This window comes from Epinephelus lanceolatus, chromosome 12 (genome assembly GCF_041903045.1).
Source record: "Epinephelus lanceolatus isolate andai-2023 chromosome 12, ASM4190304v1, whole genome shotgun sequence".
NCBI classification, from domain to species: domain Eukaryota; kingdom Metazoa; phylum Chordata; class Actinopteri; order Perciformes; family Serranidae; genus Epinephelus; species Epinephelus lanceolatus.
In genome coordinates this window covers 1,782,067-1,798,969 of record NC_135745.1, presented here as the reverse complement: position 1 = coordinate 1,798,969, position 16,903 = coordinate 1,782,067, and the positions used below count along the sequence as shown (strand labels likewise).

Below are 16,903 nucleotides of genomic sequence, written 5' to 3'. Positions count from 1 at the left end.
CTAGAGGGAGTTGGAGAGTGCAGTAATTATACATCATGTTTTTGTACATCAAATATACACCACAGCATTTAACTTTCAGATAAATCAAAAGATAAGTGTTTGAGACCTACTTCCTGTCACCACTAGGTAGCACTATGAGTATCAGGAAATATGGTCATATAAATGTTTTCAGGGCAGGACTAATATGAATCATCTGAAGTTTGATGGAGATCAGAACATTTACGGCAACAATATAGCAATTTCCTGTTTCATGGCGAGACCTCAAAATTAAACCCTCTGCAGCACATATAGACACTAATGGTAAGTCATGTTTGTGTACATCAAATACACACCACAGCACTGAAATTTCAGGTTAATCCAAAGATAAGTGTCTGGTAAGAAGTACTTCCTTTCACCACTAGATGGCACTATGACTATCACGGAATACTGTCATATAAATGTGTTCAGGGTAGGACAAATATGAATCGTGTCAAGTTTGGTGGACAACGGACCATTTACTCCAAATTTATAGCAATTTCCTGTTTCATGGCGAGACATCAAAATTAAACCCTCTGCAGCACACGTAGACACATATGTCATGTTTGTGAACATCAAATATAGACCACAGCATTGAAATTTCAGGTTAATCCAAAGATAAGTGTCTGATAAGAAGTACTTCCTTTCGACACTAGGTGGCGCTACGATTATCAGGCAATATGGTAATGAAAATGTGTTCAGGGCGGGACTAATATGAATCATGTGAAGTTTGGTGGAGATTGGACCATTTATGCCAAAGCTACAGCAATTTCGTTTTTCATGGTGAGACCTCAAGATTCAACGCTTGGCAGCGGGCGCGCCATTCAACATTGGGCAAATCCTGTGATAACTTTTGGTCACAACGTAGTCACGCTTACATACACCAAGTTTGGAGCCAATCTGATTAAATCTGTAGGACAAGTTCGTTAATTTACAAGCCCTGGAAATGGGCAAAAATGCACAAAAGTGGCACAAGTCAATTCAAAATGGCGGACTTCCTGTTGGGTTTGGAGCATGGCTCCAAGAGACTTTTTGTACGTAATAGAGTGTTACAGGTGCCTACCAAGTTTCATACATGCAGGTCAAACCAGCTTTGGGGGCTGCTTAATTGAAATATTCTAGGGGGCGCTGTTGAGCCATCTTGATACATCAAAGCACAAAAATCACATCAGACAACAGGACTTGCGACCTGTGATGTGTATGCCACGTTTGGTGAGTTTTCAAGCATCCCTTGTCCCTTCAAAACAACATTGTGTTTGATGGCGAACAAGGCGGTGCCACGGTGACAGCGTTTGATGAAAACTCAAAAGCTTCATTTTTAAGCATCATCAAGGTCTAAGGACTTAGACCTTGATGATGCTTACCAATTTTCAAGTTCCAACTCCAAAAGAAACCCTATGGGGAGGGCTTTTTGAAAATTTCAAGGGGGCGCTATAGAGGCATTTTGTCCCCCCCAATGGGCGACGCCCCTATCAGATGCAAGAGCTCACCTTTCTTGACCTGTGTGTCAATTTTCATGAGGATATGAGGTTGCTGAAGACATCAAAAAGCCAAACGTATTTGGTGGCGAGGGAGGCGCCATAGCGGCCACGCCCCTTGACATAGAGAAAAACTTTTAATAACTTTTCATCAGGATGGTCTCTGGATGACCTGAAAAAAAATTTGCAAAGCAGTAATCAGAGCAAAGGGTGGCTATTTTGAAGAAACTAGAATATAAAACATGTTTTCAGTTATTTCACCTTTTTTTGTTAAGTACATAACTCCACATGTGTTCATTCATAGTTTTGATGCCTTCAGTGAGAATCTACAATGTAAATACTCATGAAAATAAAGAAAACGCATTGAATGAGAAGGTGTGTCCAAACTTTTGGCCTGTACTGTATGTCAATTTAATACTTACTGTGACAACCCTTAACTCCCAGGAGCTGCCTACCGTGTCACCATGCTACCGCTGTGTTCTGTCTCGTGTGCTGAGGTTGTCACTAGAAAGCGAACTGGTGAGTGTCTGAACTGTTTATATGGCGCTAGCTTAGCTTAGCTGTCCCCATATGTTTAATGGGACCGGTTAGCTTCGCGGCTAGCATTACCAAACTGCGGTTTGCATTACTGTGTATACTGTGTATATTGATGAAGCATTTACCGGGATGAATGTATGATTAAGAGTTGTATCAACAATGACAATTGATAATCATAATAATGATGATGATGACAGAAACCTTTCATATTATTTGAATACTATTTCAATGCATTTCATTTAAAGGTGTTCTGTTTATTTTGTTTACTGTTGGATTGAATTATGTGTAAAGCACTTTTGTAGCTGCACTAAGCACTTGAGATAGTGCCTGTATGAACTTTTTATGTTGATTATGTATGCATTTTGGTTATATTATTATGACTGAATATTATTTGATATTTTGATACAATGCAATGTGTATATAGTGAACGGGATTATGATAATGTGTACACTGAATTTAATGAATGGTCCTGTTCTATACGCAGGCCAGGTTCGATGGCGAGCTACAGGACATGTTAACCTGCCCGGAACTACAGCCAAGCTACCTCAGCCAAGCTACCTCCTACCTCCTGGTAGGAGGCTCCTGGCAGCCATAAATAGACACTTAAGAACATTGCCCATACTGCCCCTACACCCATCAACACTCTGCTCATATGTACTCTGTTGATACACTCATTTGAACTACTGACTCTCATAACCTGGAAGGGGGATGTATTAATTTGGGTTGTTTTATGTTGCTTATGGTTTATGGCTTGGGGTTGAATATGAAGTGAATTTGAATACTGTGAAGATGTGGTGAATATTGAACTGAATTTCGACTTCAAGTATTCATTTCTGAATGGTCATTCAAGGAAAACACTTTTTTGCTTAATATTGTTTATTTGTTTTTGTTTATTTATTATTTCAATACATGGTACCATACCAAATAGCATAACTGCCTCTGTGTGTGTGATTCAAGACTGTCCACTTCCTCCCTGAGCCGAACCAGCCTCTTCTGTTACCTAGCCTAATTAACGAATCAAATATAGCATATCAGTTGAGCTAGCATTCAAGGTAGCACAGTCATCTTTTATTCATATATGCAACAGGCGCAAAAGAGGCATTTTGTCCCCCCCATGGGCGACGCCCCTACCAGATGTAAGAGCTCGCCATTCTTGACCTGTGTATCAATTTACATGAGGAGATGAGGTAGGTGAAGCCATTAGAATGCCAAACATATTTAGTGGCAAGGGATCGATAGTCGTCATGCCGCCACATGGACACCATTAGACGTAGCTTCACAGTGTTCATAAGGTAGCTTCACCAACTTGTTCTGCATGCATTAGAAGTGGAATGAAGTTGATGCGGTCAAATTTGTGGCATTAGTACATGTTAAAGTAAAAACTGGTCACTTCCTGTTACCACCAGGGGGCGCTATGAGTAAGGTGGGATATTAACATATCGGGGCGTTCGGGGTGGAGCCATCATCATGTCCAGCAAGTTTGAAGCTGCTGAGATCAAGTATGTGGGCGGGAGAGCCGTTCGAAATTCGATGGCAAGAAAACAAAAAGTCGCCAAAATTTGTCACGCCCTAGCGGCCACGTCCCTTGACATAGAGAAAAGCTTTTAATAACTTTTGATCAGTATGTTCTCAAGATGATCTGTACCAAATTTGAAGTCGATGGGAAAAAAATCCCTAGGAGGAGTTCGTTCAAATTTAAGTTGTGGAAATTGCCGTAACGAAAAAATTCAAAACAAAATGGCTGATTTACTGTTGGGATTTTACCATGACGTTAAGAGACTTTTTTGTGCGTCTGGGTATGATACATGTGTGTACCAAATTTTATTTGCCTGCGACAAACTAACGCCAATGGGGAGGGGTTTTTGAAAATTTGTAGGGGGCGCTATTTCGGCATTTCGCGTCGACCATGTGCAACCGCCCAAAAATATCGTATTTCGGATCTGGCCGGACGAATGTGGAAAGTTAGAAGCATTTTGAAATTTGGAAAGGGGCGAAATTGGGACACGAAATGTCGGAATAATAATAATAATAATAATGATAATACTACTACTACTACTAATAATAATAATAATTAAAGCTGCAAGCAGCTGTGATCAGGCCCTCGCTCCCCCATGCAACCGCGGGGGACTGAGGCACGCAGGGGCTGTGGCGTGAAGTGAGAAGGGAGAAAAAACCTGGCAGGAGCGAAAAAACGCAATGTTTCGTTTATCCACCAGGTGGCGCTACAAGCCTAACCAGATGTGGCCAGGTGCGTTCAGGGGTGGACCCTCATCACACATGTGAAATTTCGAGCAAATTGGACAATGCATGAAGGATTTATACCAAGTTGATGTTCCGTGGCGAAGGATGAAAAGTCGCCACTGCCGCCGCGGCAGTCTGCAACATGACAGGACACGTGTGTCACTGTGGAGATTCATCAACCATCGTCATGTGGCCACAAAATGTAGTTGATCAGGTCAGGAGCTTGAGGTTGGTGTTTGTCAGTGTAAAAGATGGCATTTCCTGTTTCCACAAGGGGGCGCCATGAGCAAGATTGCCTACGAGCATATGGAGGCATTGAGGGCGAGGCTTTTATCATGTACAGAAATTTTGAAGCAGTTTGGATGAAGTATGTGGGAGAGAGAGCTGCTTGAATATGCATGGCGATGCATCAAAAATGGCAGCGCCATAGCAGCCATGCCCTTTCACCTGAAGACATGCAGAGCACAACTTTTCATCAGCATGGCCTTTGGATGATCTGTAAAAAATTTGAGATCGACTGGATGAAATCCCTAGGACTAGTTCATTAAAATGCTACATGTGGAAATCACGCCAAAATGTCAAGTCAAAATCAAAATGGCCGACTTCCTGTTTGGAGTAGACCATTGGTGCCAGAGACTTTTATGTGTGTCTGGACAACATACACATGTGTACCAATTTTCATGTTCCTACTCCAAAGAAAACCCTATGGGGAGGGCTTTTTGAAAATTTCAAGGGGGCGCTATAGAGGCATTTTGTCCCCCCCATGGGCAACGCCCCTATCAGATGTAAGAGCTTGCCATTCTTGAACTGTCTATCAATTTACATGAGGAGATGAGTTCACTGAAGCCATCAAAAAGCCAAACGTATTTAGTGGCGAGGGATCGATAGTCACCACGCCGCCACAGGGACACCATTCGACGTAGCTTCACAGCGTTCATAAGGTAGCTTCACCAACTTGTTTTGCATGCATTAGAAGTGGAATGAAGTTGATGTATGGCGTTATATTTGTGTCATATGTCGCGCGAGCGGATAACACATCTGCATGCGCGCAGATCTCTCTCGTGTAAATTATTTCGTGTCACGTGCGCAGATTTCAACTGCCGCGCGCACTTGTTTGATCTTCGCGCACATATTCAGCAACAGAGTGAAGCAAAGGCAGGTGCGACTGAGAAAAAAACAGCAGCGACACACACAACAACACTGTGCAGCTGCTTTGCTTTGCTTTGCGTGCGCTGGCTCGCTCCTGCTCTCGTTCTCTCTCTCCCCTGTGCTCGCTCGTGGTGGAGCTCTGCTCGCTCAAAGCAAGGACTTTTGACACTTTGGGGGCTGAGACCAAGGCTGACTCCGACCCTTTTATGATTGGTCATTTTCCAGCCCCCCATGTTGGTGCCTTTTCGGTTTTCTGCTGATGACAGCTTCCGTCACAGACAGAAAGCTCAGTGGGTTTTTTTGGTTTGTTTAGCTAACTAGCCTGGTAAGAAGCTACACGCTGACAATGAGGGAGAAAAACACACATGGAACTTGCTATGGGTTGGGGAACTGCAATAGGCTACATACTTCCATGGGAAATACGGGCTAGAGTGACACACCATCAAAGTGATTTATTAGTTCTCATCTATTAAAGGTAGAGTCTGGAGTTTTGTTCGTTGCAGTTTGTAAACAAAACATTCAAACTGGGCCCCTCTTCTCTGGCTCAACTGTGTTGCATCCTGCCCCAGACAGCAGCAACAGCAGTTGTCAGGACCGTAAAGGAAAGGAATTACAGTCCGAGTGAAGCGCTGGAGCCATGGGCCGATACCCAGCCGTCACCGGCAATGGGAGCCTCCAGCGTTTTGTTGCAACGGGCAGGAGGGCCGTTGTGGTGAGCTGGGAAGCGGGTGTTAGTGGCGGATGCTAACCACTACCGCTAGCCAAAGATAGCATCGAGCTAGCTCACCACAACGGCCCTCACAATTTGTCACACCCTAGCAGCCACGCCCTTTGACCTACAGACATGCAGAGCACAACTTTTGATCAGTATAGTCTCTGGGTGATCTGTAGCCAATTTGAAGTTGATCGGACGAAATCCCTAGGAGGAGTTTGTTAAAATACAACATGTGGAAATCACGCCAAAATGACAGGTCAAAATCAAAATGGCTGACTTCCTGTTTGGAGTAGACCATTGGTGCCAGAGACTTTTATGTGCGTATGGACAACATACACATGTGTACCAATTTTCATGTTCCAACTCCAAAAAAAACCCTATGGGGAGGGGTTTTTGAAAATTTTAAGGGGGCGCTATAGAGGCATTTTGTTCCCCCCATGGGCAATGCCCCTATCAGATGTAAGAGCTTGCCATTCTTGACCTGTGTATCAATTTTCATAAGGATATAAGGTCGCTGAAGCCATCAAAAAGCAAAACGTATTTGGTGGTGAGGGATCAATAGTCACCACGCCACCACACGGACGCCATTAGATGTAGGTTCTCAGCGTTCATAAGGTAGCTTCACCAACTTGTTCTGCATGCATTAGAAGTGGAATGAAGTTGATGGGGTCAAGTTTGTGGCATCAGTACATGTTAAAGTAAAAACTGGTCACTTCCTGTTTCCACCGGGGGGTGCTATGAGTAAGATGCAATATTAATCATCATATTGGGGAATTTAGGGCGGAGCCATCATCATGTCCAGCAAGTTTGAAGCTGTTACGATTAAGTATGTGGGCGTGAGAGCCATTCCAAATTCGATGGCAAGAAACTGAAACATCGCCAAAATTTGTCACGTCCTAGCAGCCATGCCCTTTGACCTACAGACATGCAGAGCACAACTTTTGATCAGCATGGTCTCTGGATGATCTGTAGCCAATTTCAAGTTGATCGGACGAATTCCCTAGGAGGAGTTCGTTCAAATGTAAGTTGTGGAAGTCGCCGTAATGAAAAAATTGGAAACAAAATGGCCGACTTCCTGTTGGGATTTTACCATGACGTCAAGAGACTTTTTTGTGCGTCTCGGTATGATACATGTGCGTACCAAATTTTGTTTGCCTACGATGAACTAACCCCAATGGGGAGGGTATTTTGAAAATTTGTAGGGGGCGCTATTTCAGCATTTCGCGTCGACCATGTGCAACCACCCAAAAATATCAAATTTCAGATGTGGCCAGACGAATGTGGAAAGTTAGAAGCATTTTGACATTTGGGAAAGGGGCGAAATTGGGACACAAAATGTCAGAATAATAATAATAATAATGATAATAATAATAATAATAATAAACAGCGCAATTTCAATAGGGTCCTCGGACGACTTCAACGTTGCTCAGGCCCTAATAATAATTAAAGCTGCAAGCAGCGATGAACAGGCCCTCGCAGTCCACGCATGTCGGGGCATGCTGCCGTCGGGCGGCGTGCACCTAGATGTCTTGTCAGCTGTAATAAATAAAAAATAAACGTTATCTCTTACTTACATTTCCAGTATAAAGGTAGGCACCCAACCCACGTATGTATTTTTCCAAAAAGTAGAAGCTGAATACATGCCCAATAGTTCAAGGTCTTCTGACTCTTTAAAAGTTGACATGGTGTCTCTAGCTCAAAGTATCAATCAATCAAACAATTTTATTTATAAAGCCCAATATCACAAATCACAATTTGCCTCACAGGGCTTTACAGCATACGACATCCCTCTGTCCTTATGACCCTCGCAGCGGATAAGGAAAAACTCCCCAAAAAAACTCCTTTAACGGGGAAAAAAACGGTAGAAACCTCAGGAAGAGCAACTGAGGAGGGATCCCTCTTCCAGGACAGACAGACGTACAATAGATGTCGCACAGAACAGATCAACATGATAAATTAACAGTAATCCGTATGACACAATGAGACAGAGAGAGAGAGAAAGAGAGAGAGAGAGAGAGAGAGAGATGCAGGTAATGACAGTAGCTTACAACATTATTGAAAGTAATGATATTATAGTTATAGTTCTAGCTACTGTAGTACAATATGTTGAAAGTATGTATTAATATCTGGCAGTATACATGTGTGACAATAATCATATGTGTATAATAACAGTAGAAGTATGACTAATGACTAATGATGGCAGCAGCAGCAGGAGGCATCTGGCAGGACCACGGCAGCAGCACAACCACACACGTCACGCTGTCCAGGCACCGCTGCGGTATGAGTTAATCTGAGAGACAGTGGAGCACAAAAGCTCCGGAGAAGAAGCTGAGTTAGTGACATCCAGAATGGCCGAGTTAGCAAGATGCAGTAATAGAATACGAGAGAGGGAGAGAGAGAGAGAGAGAGAGAGAGAGAGAAGGAGAGAAGGTGCCCGGTGTATTATAGGGGGTCCTCCGGCAGACTAGGCCTAAGTCAGCCTAACTAGGGGCTGGTACAGGGCAAGCCTGAGTCAGCCCTAACTATAAGCTTTATCAAAGAGGAAAGTCTTAAGTCTAGTCTTAAATGTGGAGATGGGGTCTGCCTCCCGGACCGTAACAGGAAGATGATTCCACAGGAGAGGAGCCTGATAGCTGAAGGCTCTGGCTCCTGATCTACTTTTGGAGACTTTAGGGACCACGAGTAACCCTGCGTTCTCCGAGCGCAGTGTTCTGGTGGGATAATATGGCACTATGAGCTCTCTAAGATATGACGGAGCTTGACCATTTAGAGCTTTATAAGTTAACAGTAGGATTTGAAATTCAATTCTGGATTTTACAGGGAGCCAGTGCAGAGAAGCTAAAACAGGAAAAATATGATCTCGTTTCTTAGTTCCTGTTAGTACACGTGCTGCTGCATTCTGAATTAGCTGGAGAGTTTTTAAGGACTTACTAGAGTTACCTGATAATAGAGAGTTACAGTAATCCAGCCTAGAGGTAACAAAAGCATGGACCAATTTTTCTGCATCTTTTCGGGTCAGGATAGGCCTAATTTTCGCAATATTACGCAGATGAAAAAATGCAGTCCGTGAGGTTTGTTTTAAATGAGAATTAAAAGACAAATCTTGATCAAATATTACTCCGAGGTTTCTTGCGGTAGTGCTAGAGGCCAGAGCAATGCCATCTAGAGAAACTATGTCATCAGATAAAGAGTCTCTGAGTTGTTTGGGGCCAAGAACAATAACTTCAGTTTTGTCTGAATTTAACATCAGGAAATTGGTGCTCATCCAGGTTTTTATGTCTTTAAGGCAGTTATGGAGTTTAGTTAATTGATTACTTTCTTCTGGCTTCATCGATAAATACAACTGTGTATCATCCGCATAACAATGGAAATTTATAGAGTGATTTCTAATGATGTTACCTAAAGGAAGCATATATAGAGTAAATAGGATTGGTCCGAGCACAGAACCTTGCGGAACTCCAAAACAAACTTTGGTACGTAAGGATGATTCATTATGAACGTCAACAAACTGAAAACGATCAGATAAATAAGATTTAAACCAGCTTAGTGCAGAACCTTTTTGGCCAATTAAGTGATCCAGTCTCTGCAGTAGAATTTGATGGTCAATAGTGTCAAACGCCGCACTAAGATCTAATAAAACAGTATGAGGGACAAGTAGAGGTTGAAAGTCGATGAGTTTTGAAGAGGATTTGAAGATTTTCCAATTTACTTTCGTTCACACTAATTAGACTGCCACCAGAGCGCCACCTATTGGCCGATTTGCACCGAATTTTGCACAAACCCTCATCAGGCCATGGAGCACAATCAGCATAAGTATTTGGTAATCGGACTGTATTTGGTCAAGATATGAAAGACTCTGTTTTGAAAACAATGTGCAGAAATTTGTTGTTTTATATTTTGGGCGTTTTTTGGACAAACACAATTCTTTTGATAACTTTTTGTCAGGAGGGTCCACAGATGCTTCATGCAAAGTTTGGTGCAAATCAGTCAAATCGCCTAGGAGGAGTTCAAAAAAGTACGTTTTTCATTGGTCGCGCTTTAGCGAATGGAAAGTTACCGCAATAATGGGCATGGCTTACACAATTCAGCTGAATTCAGAGAACACGTAAATAGAAGGTTTAACAATGTGCGACATATTATGTGGGAGTTATTAGCCAAAAACGCTTTTGTATTGAAAATAGCACCACCTGCTGGTCATTTTTGGTGTGTGAGTTACAGGGGCCAGTCTGTACCACCCCTATCAATTTTATTTCCATGAGTGCTATGGTGTTGGCACAGTGCCAAATATTAAATTAGACGGCCACCAGAGCGCCACCTAGTGGTGGATCGATAAGTCCTTCATCACAAATCCTCAGGAGGGCATTGACAATAATTATACCAAGTTTCGTGTTAATCCGCCCAACCGATGTTGAGATATAAAATACTTCAATTTAAAGAGCGCCACCTTGTGGTCATCACCCGAAATTTTGCACAGAGCCTCAGGGGCTCATGGGGAAGTGGTAATCTGAGTTTCATGTCATTCGGATACACCAATGTGGAGATATGCAGCACTTCCTGTTTAGAATGAAATTTGCAGGAAGTTGTTATTTAATAACTTGAGTATTCTTTGGAATATCAAAATTCTTTTAATAAGTTTTTGTCAGGAGGGTCCACAGATGCTGTGTGCAAAGTTTCATGCCAATCGGTGAAATTGCCTGGGAGGAATTCGAAAAAGTAGGTTTGCGACATTTTGTGAATTTGCGGAAAAAAATGGTAGGCAGAAATGGGCGTGGCCTATACCACAAGATTCAGCACAATTCACTGAACGCGTGGATATAAGGTTTTTGAATGTGCGACAAAGTATATGGGAGTTATGAGCCAAAGACAATAGATTATAAAATTTTTCGCCAGGTGTGACTTATATTCCAAGTTTGGTGAGTTTTGGGATATGTTCAGGCAGTGAAAAATGCGATCATATGGGCGGAAGAAAAAAAAAAATTAATCGGGAGATAAACAATAGGGACCTCGCAGGTCTATGACCTGCTCGGGCCCTAATTAAAGCTGCGAGCAGCGTTGTCGGGACCTCGGCTTCACGCTTTTTCGGCTTCCAGCTCACGTAGAGATTTTGAATTATTTGTGAGAGGCAAAATGTTGATAAAACAAGCTCTGTCAATATAACGCAAGGTCATTTTTAGCAATAAACCCATGACTTGGGAGTAGAACTTTGATGGCTTCTGAAAACCAAACTACTGACAAGGATATCAGTCAACCAATCAATCAATCAATCAATCAATCAATATCACAAATCACAATTTGCCTCACAGGGCTTTACAGCATACAACATCCCTCTGTCCTCAGGACCCAATGAGACAGAAGAGGAGACAGAGAGAGATGCAGGACAGACGATAATGACAGTAGCTTACAACAACATTAATGAAAGTAATAATATTATAATTATAATTCTGGCTATTGTGATACAGTATGTTGAATTAATATCTGATAGTATACATATGTCACAATAATCATATGTGTATAATAACAGTAGAAGTATGACACACACACACACACACACACACACACTTTTTACAAAGGGTAAATCCAAAATAGTGATCTCACTGTCAAAGCAGAGGGATATGGCGCCACCTTGTGGAATATTTACAATGAATCCAGATCAGACTTTAAAATCTAGTCCACACATGTCAAATAAAGTTATAATCAATATTTCAGAATAATACAAACTCAGATATCCGAGTTTGAATTATTCTGATCCAAATCTCACCCCATCATTCCTCCCAGTGATTATTTCCAGGATAAAATGAGTTACCCCCAGGCTTGCTTCTTAAAATAAATAAATGTAAAAATGAGCCAGTCTTTTGAATGGCTCTTTGAAAGGAACGGATCTCTAAAATCCGGCTCCCTTCAAAAAGCCTTAAATCCCATCTCTACTTTCAACATGCGTTGTGTGTGGCTAATCACATCCCCTTCACCTTTTCATCTAACTGAGAACCAGAGTGATCCTGAGACAGTACAAGGAGGACCTGGGGCTGTATTCAAAAAGATCAATAATTTAGCCTAAAAATGTTTAGTAAGGAGTTCTATTTGGGAAAGTTCTCAGAGCAACTCTGAGCAAGGTGTGGTTGGCCCTGCTGCAAGGTATGATTCATTCTTTTAACAGATGTAATTGGTTGTTATAGACGTGCCCTGGAAGTGAAATGAACTGCATGACAATATGAGACTTATCACATTTCTCGTACTCATGTGCACATGTAAATGAATAGTCTTTTCTCTCAGAATGAGTCTCTCCTGATTGAAGCGTATTTATACAGGAAATACCCATGTTGCTGTCACTCCCTTTGTGGATGCTGTGCTACTTGGTCAGTTAGTAAACTTCACTACTGAAAAGCTATTTGACTCAAAGTAGTGACCACACTACTGAGAAATGTAGTTATGTTTGTAACATTGCTACTTGTAGTGACACTACTGTCTAACACTGGTTAACACACAGAGTTTGGTAGTGTTAATGCATAATATTTTTACGTGTTAACATGATAAAAATGCACACGTTCAAAGATTTTCTGTTCGTGGCCAATGAGGAGTGAAGGCAGTGATACATGTTCATGAGAATGGTTGCATCAATGATGTCGAACAACAATGACAGGGGGCATGTCATGCATAAATTACTGATGTGGGCATCTACACATGTGCAACACACTTGTTACAGGTACCACCTCAGACACCACATAGGCACCAGGGGCCTCATTTATCAACCGTGCGTAGAAAAGGTTCTAAATTCTGTCCTAAGAATGAAACTTAGAATGTGTGTAAGTACAAAAAAATCCGTAATTATCAAACGTGCGGACACTGGTCGTACGCACACTAGTAAGTAATCAGTGATGATAAATCCCACCTGTTCTTAACTACCATGCTCGTGCATGGTTAGGGTCATTTGCATTCAGAAACGCCTCCAATTGACCATATATGGCAGCAACCATCCCTTTAATAATGCGTGAATGGATTTTTTCCCCCTCACTGAAATCATGGCAACGAGGGCGAAGAAGAGGAACTTCACCGACACAGAGATTGAGGTACTTGTGGGAGAAGTGGAAACAAACCAAAAAATACTATTTGGAACACTTAATGCAGGTGTGACCGACCAAAGAAAGAATGCTGCGTGGGAGAAAGTAACGACTGCTGTGAATTCCGTTGGGTCAGAGGAAAGATCACTCTCAGAAGTAAAAAAGAAATGGTTTGACATTAAAATCAGAGCCAAAAAACGCGTCACAGCCCACAGACACGAAATATCTGCAACTGGAGGAGGACAAGCAACAACAACCCAGCTGTCACCCATCGACAACCACATTGCCAGCATCATCGGAGACACAGCACTATGTGGCATTATTCCTGATGGAGATACAGCACAACACAACCAGCTGTACCATCGACCAGTCACACTGCAGGTAAAATAAAAAGCTGGGCTGAGGTGTTTCATAAACATTTATTTAGACAGTTTAATTTGTGAATTTGAATTAAAATAAACGTGACAATAATGTGATGTTTCTTCAATAACTCAGAAACTCAAGCCAGTTGCGCCTGCCCTTAGGAGCCGGAGGCGGTGGAGGAGCTGGGGGAGTTGGAGGAACAGGAGCAGCCGGGGCCATCCAAAACCCATTCAGTGTGTCCTTGGGGGGCGAGGGTGCTGACGGAGGCAGTGCTACAAAATCAACAAGACACCACCAATTCCATAAATGAAATAAAGGATCAGCTGACAAACATCGCAAATACTTTACTGCAAATTAACGAGTCACTTAAACAGATTGCTGCATGCGCATTGCAAATGTTAAATAAATAAACTTTAAAATGTTGAATGATGTTGAGATTATTTTCCCACGCACGCTTTCAATCTTGAATTTCTCATTTTTCAAAGATCAGCTAACAGACAGACTTACCTAAAATCTCTGTATGATCCTCTCTCTTGTCTGAATGGCAGCAGCATTAGGGGGTGGGAAAGGCTCTGCGTTGGGCATGGGCTCGTCTGCTCTGGGGGGTTCCTGCAGAGGGACGCCTTGTCTGATGGCTAAGTTATGAAGCACACAGCAAGCCAAGATGATGTGGCAGACTTTTTCAGGCTTATACTGAAGTGTCCCCCCCGCGCTGGACAGACACAGCCACCTGCCTTTTAGCAGGCCTATTGCACGTTCAACGACTGTTCTTGAACGCGCATGGGCCCGGTTGTAGTGCTGCTCCTGCAGGGTCCTCGGGTTGGCCACGGGGGTCATCAGCCATGGCTTTAGTGGATATCCCCGATCACCTATAGAGATGTTTTAATAAACCATGCGAAGCCCAGAAAATAATTTCGAAATGTTGTAACACTCACCAATAAGCCAGCCATCCTCAACAGCTCCTGCTTGGAGGTGCACACCCACAGAGCTGTTCTGCAGAATGAATGAGTCGTGCGTTCCTCCAGGCCACCAGGCAACAACGTTTAACAGATACATAGTTGCATCGCAGATTATTTGTGCATTGATTGAATGAAACCCTTTCCTGTTCACGTAACTGAGTTCATTGTGTGAAGGTGCATTTATTGCGATGTGGGTGCAATCTATGGCTCCAATTATGTTTGGGAAATCCTCGTTTAATTTCGGCTTGTTGGTGATGTCTGTATGGGAACTGGATGTAAGTTGGGGCCAGAGAAATTACTGCATCCAACACTGCCGGCATGATTCTGCTTAGTGTCGGCTGCGAAATGCCGCATATGTCTCCAATCTCTCGCTGAAATGTTCCAGTGGCCAAAAATCCCAGGGTGGACAGGAGCTGGATGTGCACTGGGATGGCTTTGGTGCGTTTTGTCTCCCGCTCCAACATGGGTTGTAAATCACGGCATAAATCCATCAATATGTTTTTGGGGAAGCGGTACCTGCTGAGAAGCCACTCTGTGCTCTCACTGAACAGATCAGCACGCTCTTTGAAAACGCGCTCCCTGCGGAGCGTACGGTTCTCCAAATCCTCCAATAGTGCAAGATAAGCCATGGTACTTGTATTTCAAGTTTTCTTTTCAGGTTGTCCTGTCACAGCTGTCTTTTATAGCTTGTCACACCAATCACTCAAAATGTCTGCTAACTTACTAATTGAGAATTTGTATAAATTAGAGGAAACAGGGAACATGTGTGGAGTTTGAGATTGCTGAACACCGTGACTCCTTCAGTGGGTTCTATTTGTAGTTTCACTGTTCTACCACTAGATTTTGTGTGTAAGCATGGTCAGAGCTGTGCTTAAATTTACACACATTCCTAAGCACAAGTACAAGTTGATAAATTCCATACTTTGCGTGGGAATGTTCTTACGCACTCATTACGCACAAATCTGTGCGTACACACGGTTGATAAATGAGGCCCCAGGTGTATGAAACATGAGCAGAAGTTGTGGTGGTGGCCAGTTTAAACTTTCAGCAGTGTCTGGCAAGTTTCCAGAGCTGAAGTCGAAGATGGCGCTATTGACCTTTTCACAAATTGCAAATGCACATTTAGAGATTGCACAACACTGGTAACATCAGACCATGTTGAATCAATCACAGCAGATTTGACAAGGTAAGATAAAAGGCTTAGCTTTATGCTGTAATGGCTAATTCTGTTTTAATTGCTTACTCTGCATTGTAGCTATGTAAGATAATGGCCATGTTGCCTAATGTTACCCAAGCTGTGCTTTAGATTTGTTAAAACCACAGTCTTTACAAATCTTACACATAATTAGGATATGATAAAAAGGCTGGTCTGAATCTTATAGGCTGTGAGTTCCTTTTGTCCTTGATCATTAGCTTATTGTTTTACTTGCTGTCTTTATCTCTACATAACCGAGAACCAGAACAATGGAAGCAAGTGACAGGAAGGCTTGTTGAACCAGACTTAGCTGACTAGTTGTTGGGTCTCATTCATCAGGAGGTTGGGGAAGAGCAATGACAGCCATGGAAGTTCCCATTTTGACCATCATCTTTAACTTTTCAAAGAAACCATTTCAATAAATTATGAAGTGCCAGTCAAAAGTCTGGATATGCTTCATAAGTTACATGTGAAGCTGTTAATCTGGACAGAGTGTCTTATTCACTAGCACATTGTGCATATAATATTAGAATATTTATAACCATTATTAAACTAAGACGTTCTTGTGTGTGTTTTTCTTTCTTGAAGTTTTTATCTTGTAGGATGGCTGGAGGAAGAGATTTGGTTACCACACCTCAAAATCAGAAAATAAAACGGGTAGGCCAGCAAGCTGTTTGTACTTGATGGAGAGTAGTTCAAGGACAATCCTACAATATTTGGAAGATAGCTAATAAACCACAATATCCTGTTATCTGGACAGCGATCTGGCTTTATTATTCTATTATTATTTTCTGTGACCTGAAATTTGTCCATTATTGTGTATTGTTATATTATTCATTATCGTTATATTGTTAACAATACACATTGTATCCTTAATGTGAAGTGTTTATAACACAATTGGAAAAAGGACACCTACACTGTTTTCTGTTGTACTTTGTACCATGATTAAGCTTCATTGTCAGTTGTTTGTTTCCTGGTAAATCATAATTCAAGTCAGCAATTTTTTACAGTCACACAGCAGCAGAGGGTGCTCTTGATACTGTACAGTGTACATATTGAGATATAAATGGCTCTCAGTAGCTCACCCTCACAGAGAGCTGGTATAGTGTTGTGTGATGAAGCTACTATGTGCTTTTTAAGAGTGGAATTTTAACATAATCCCCTCTTTCAATGTATCTTTCATGCATTATCATTTA

General features: G+C 42.1%; 1 protein-coding gene across 3 annotated transcripts in view; it reads left to right on the top strand.

The window, feature by feature from the left end:
• The window catches only part of LOC117271535 (junctophilin-1-like), a 258,838-nt gene that overhangs the window by 141,489 nt on the left and 100,446 nt on the right, over positions 1-16,903 (top strand). The gene's annotated exons all lie outside the window — the stretch shown is intronic.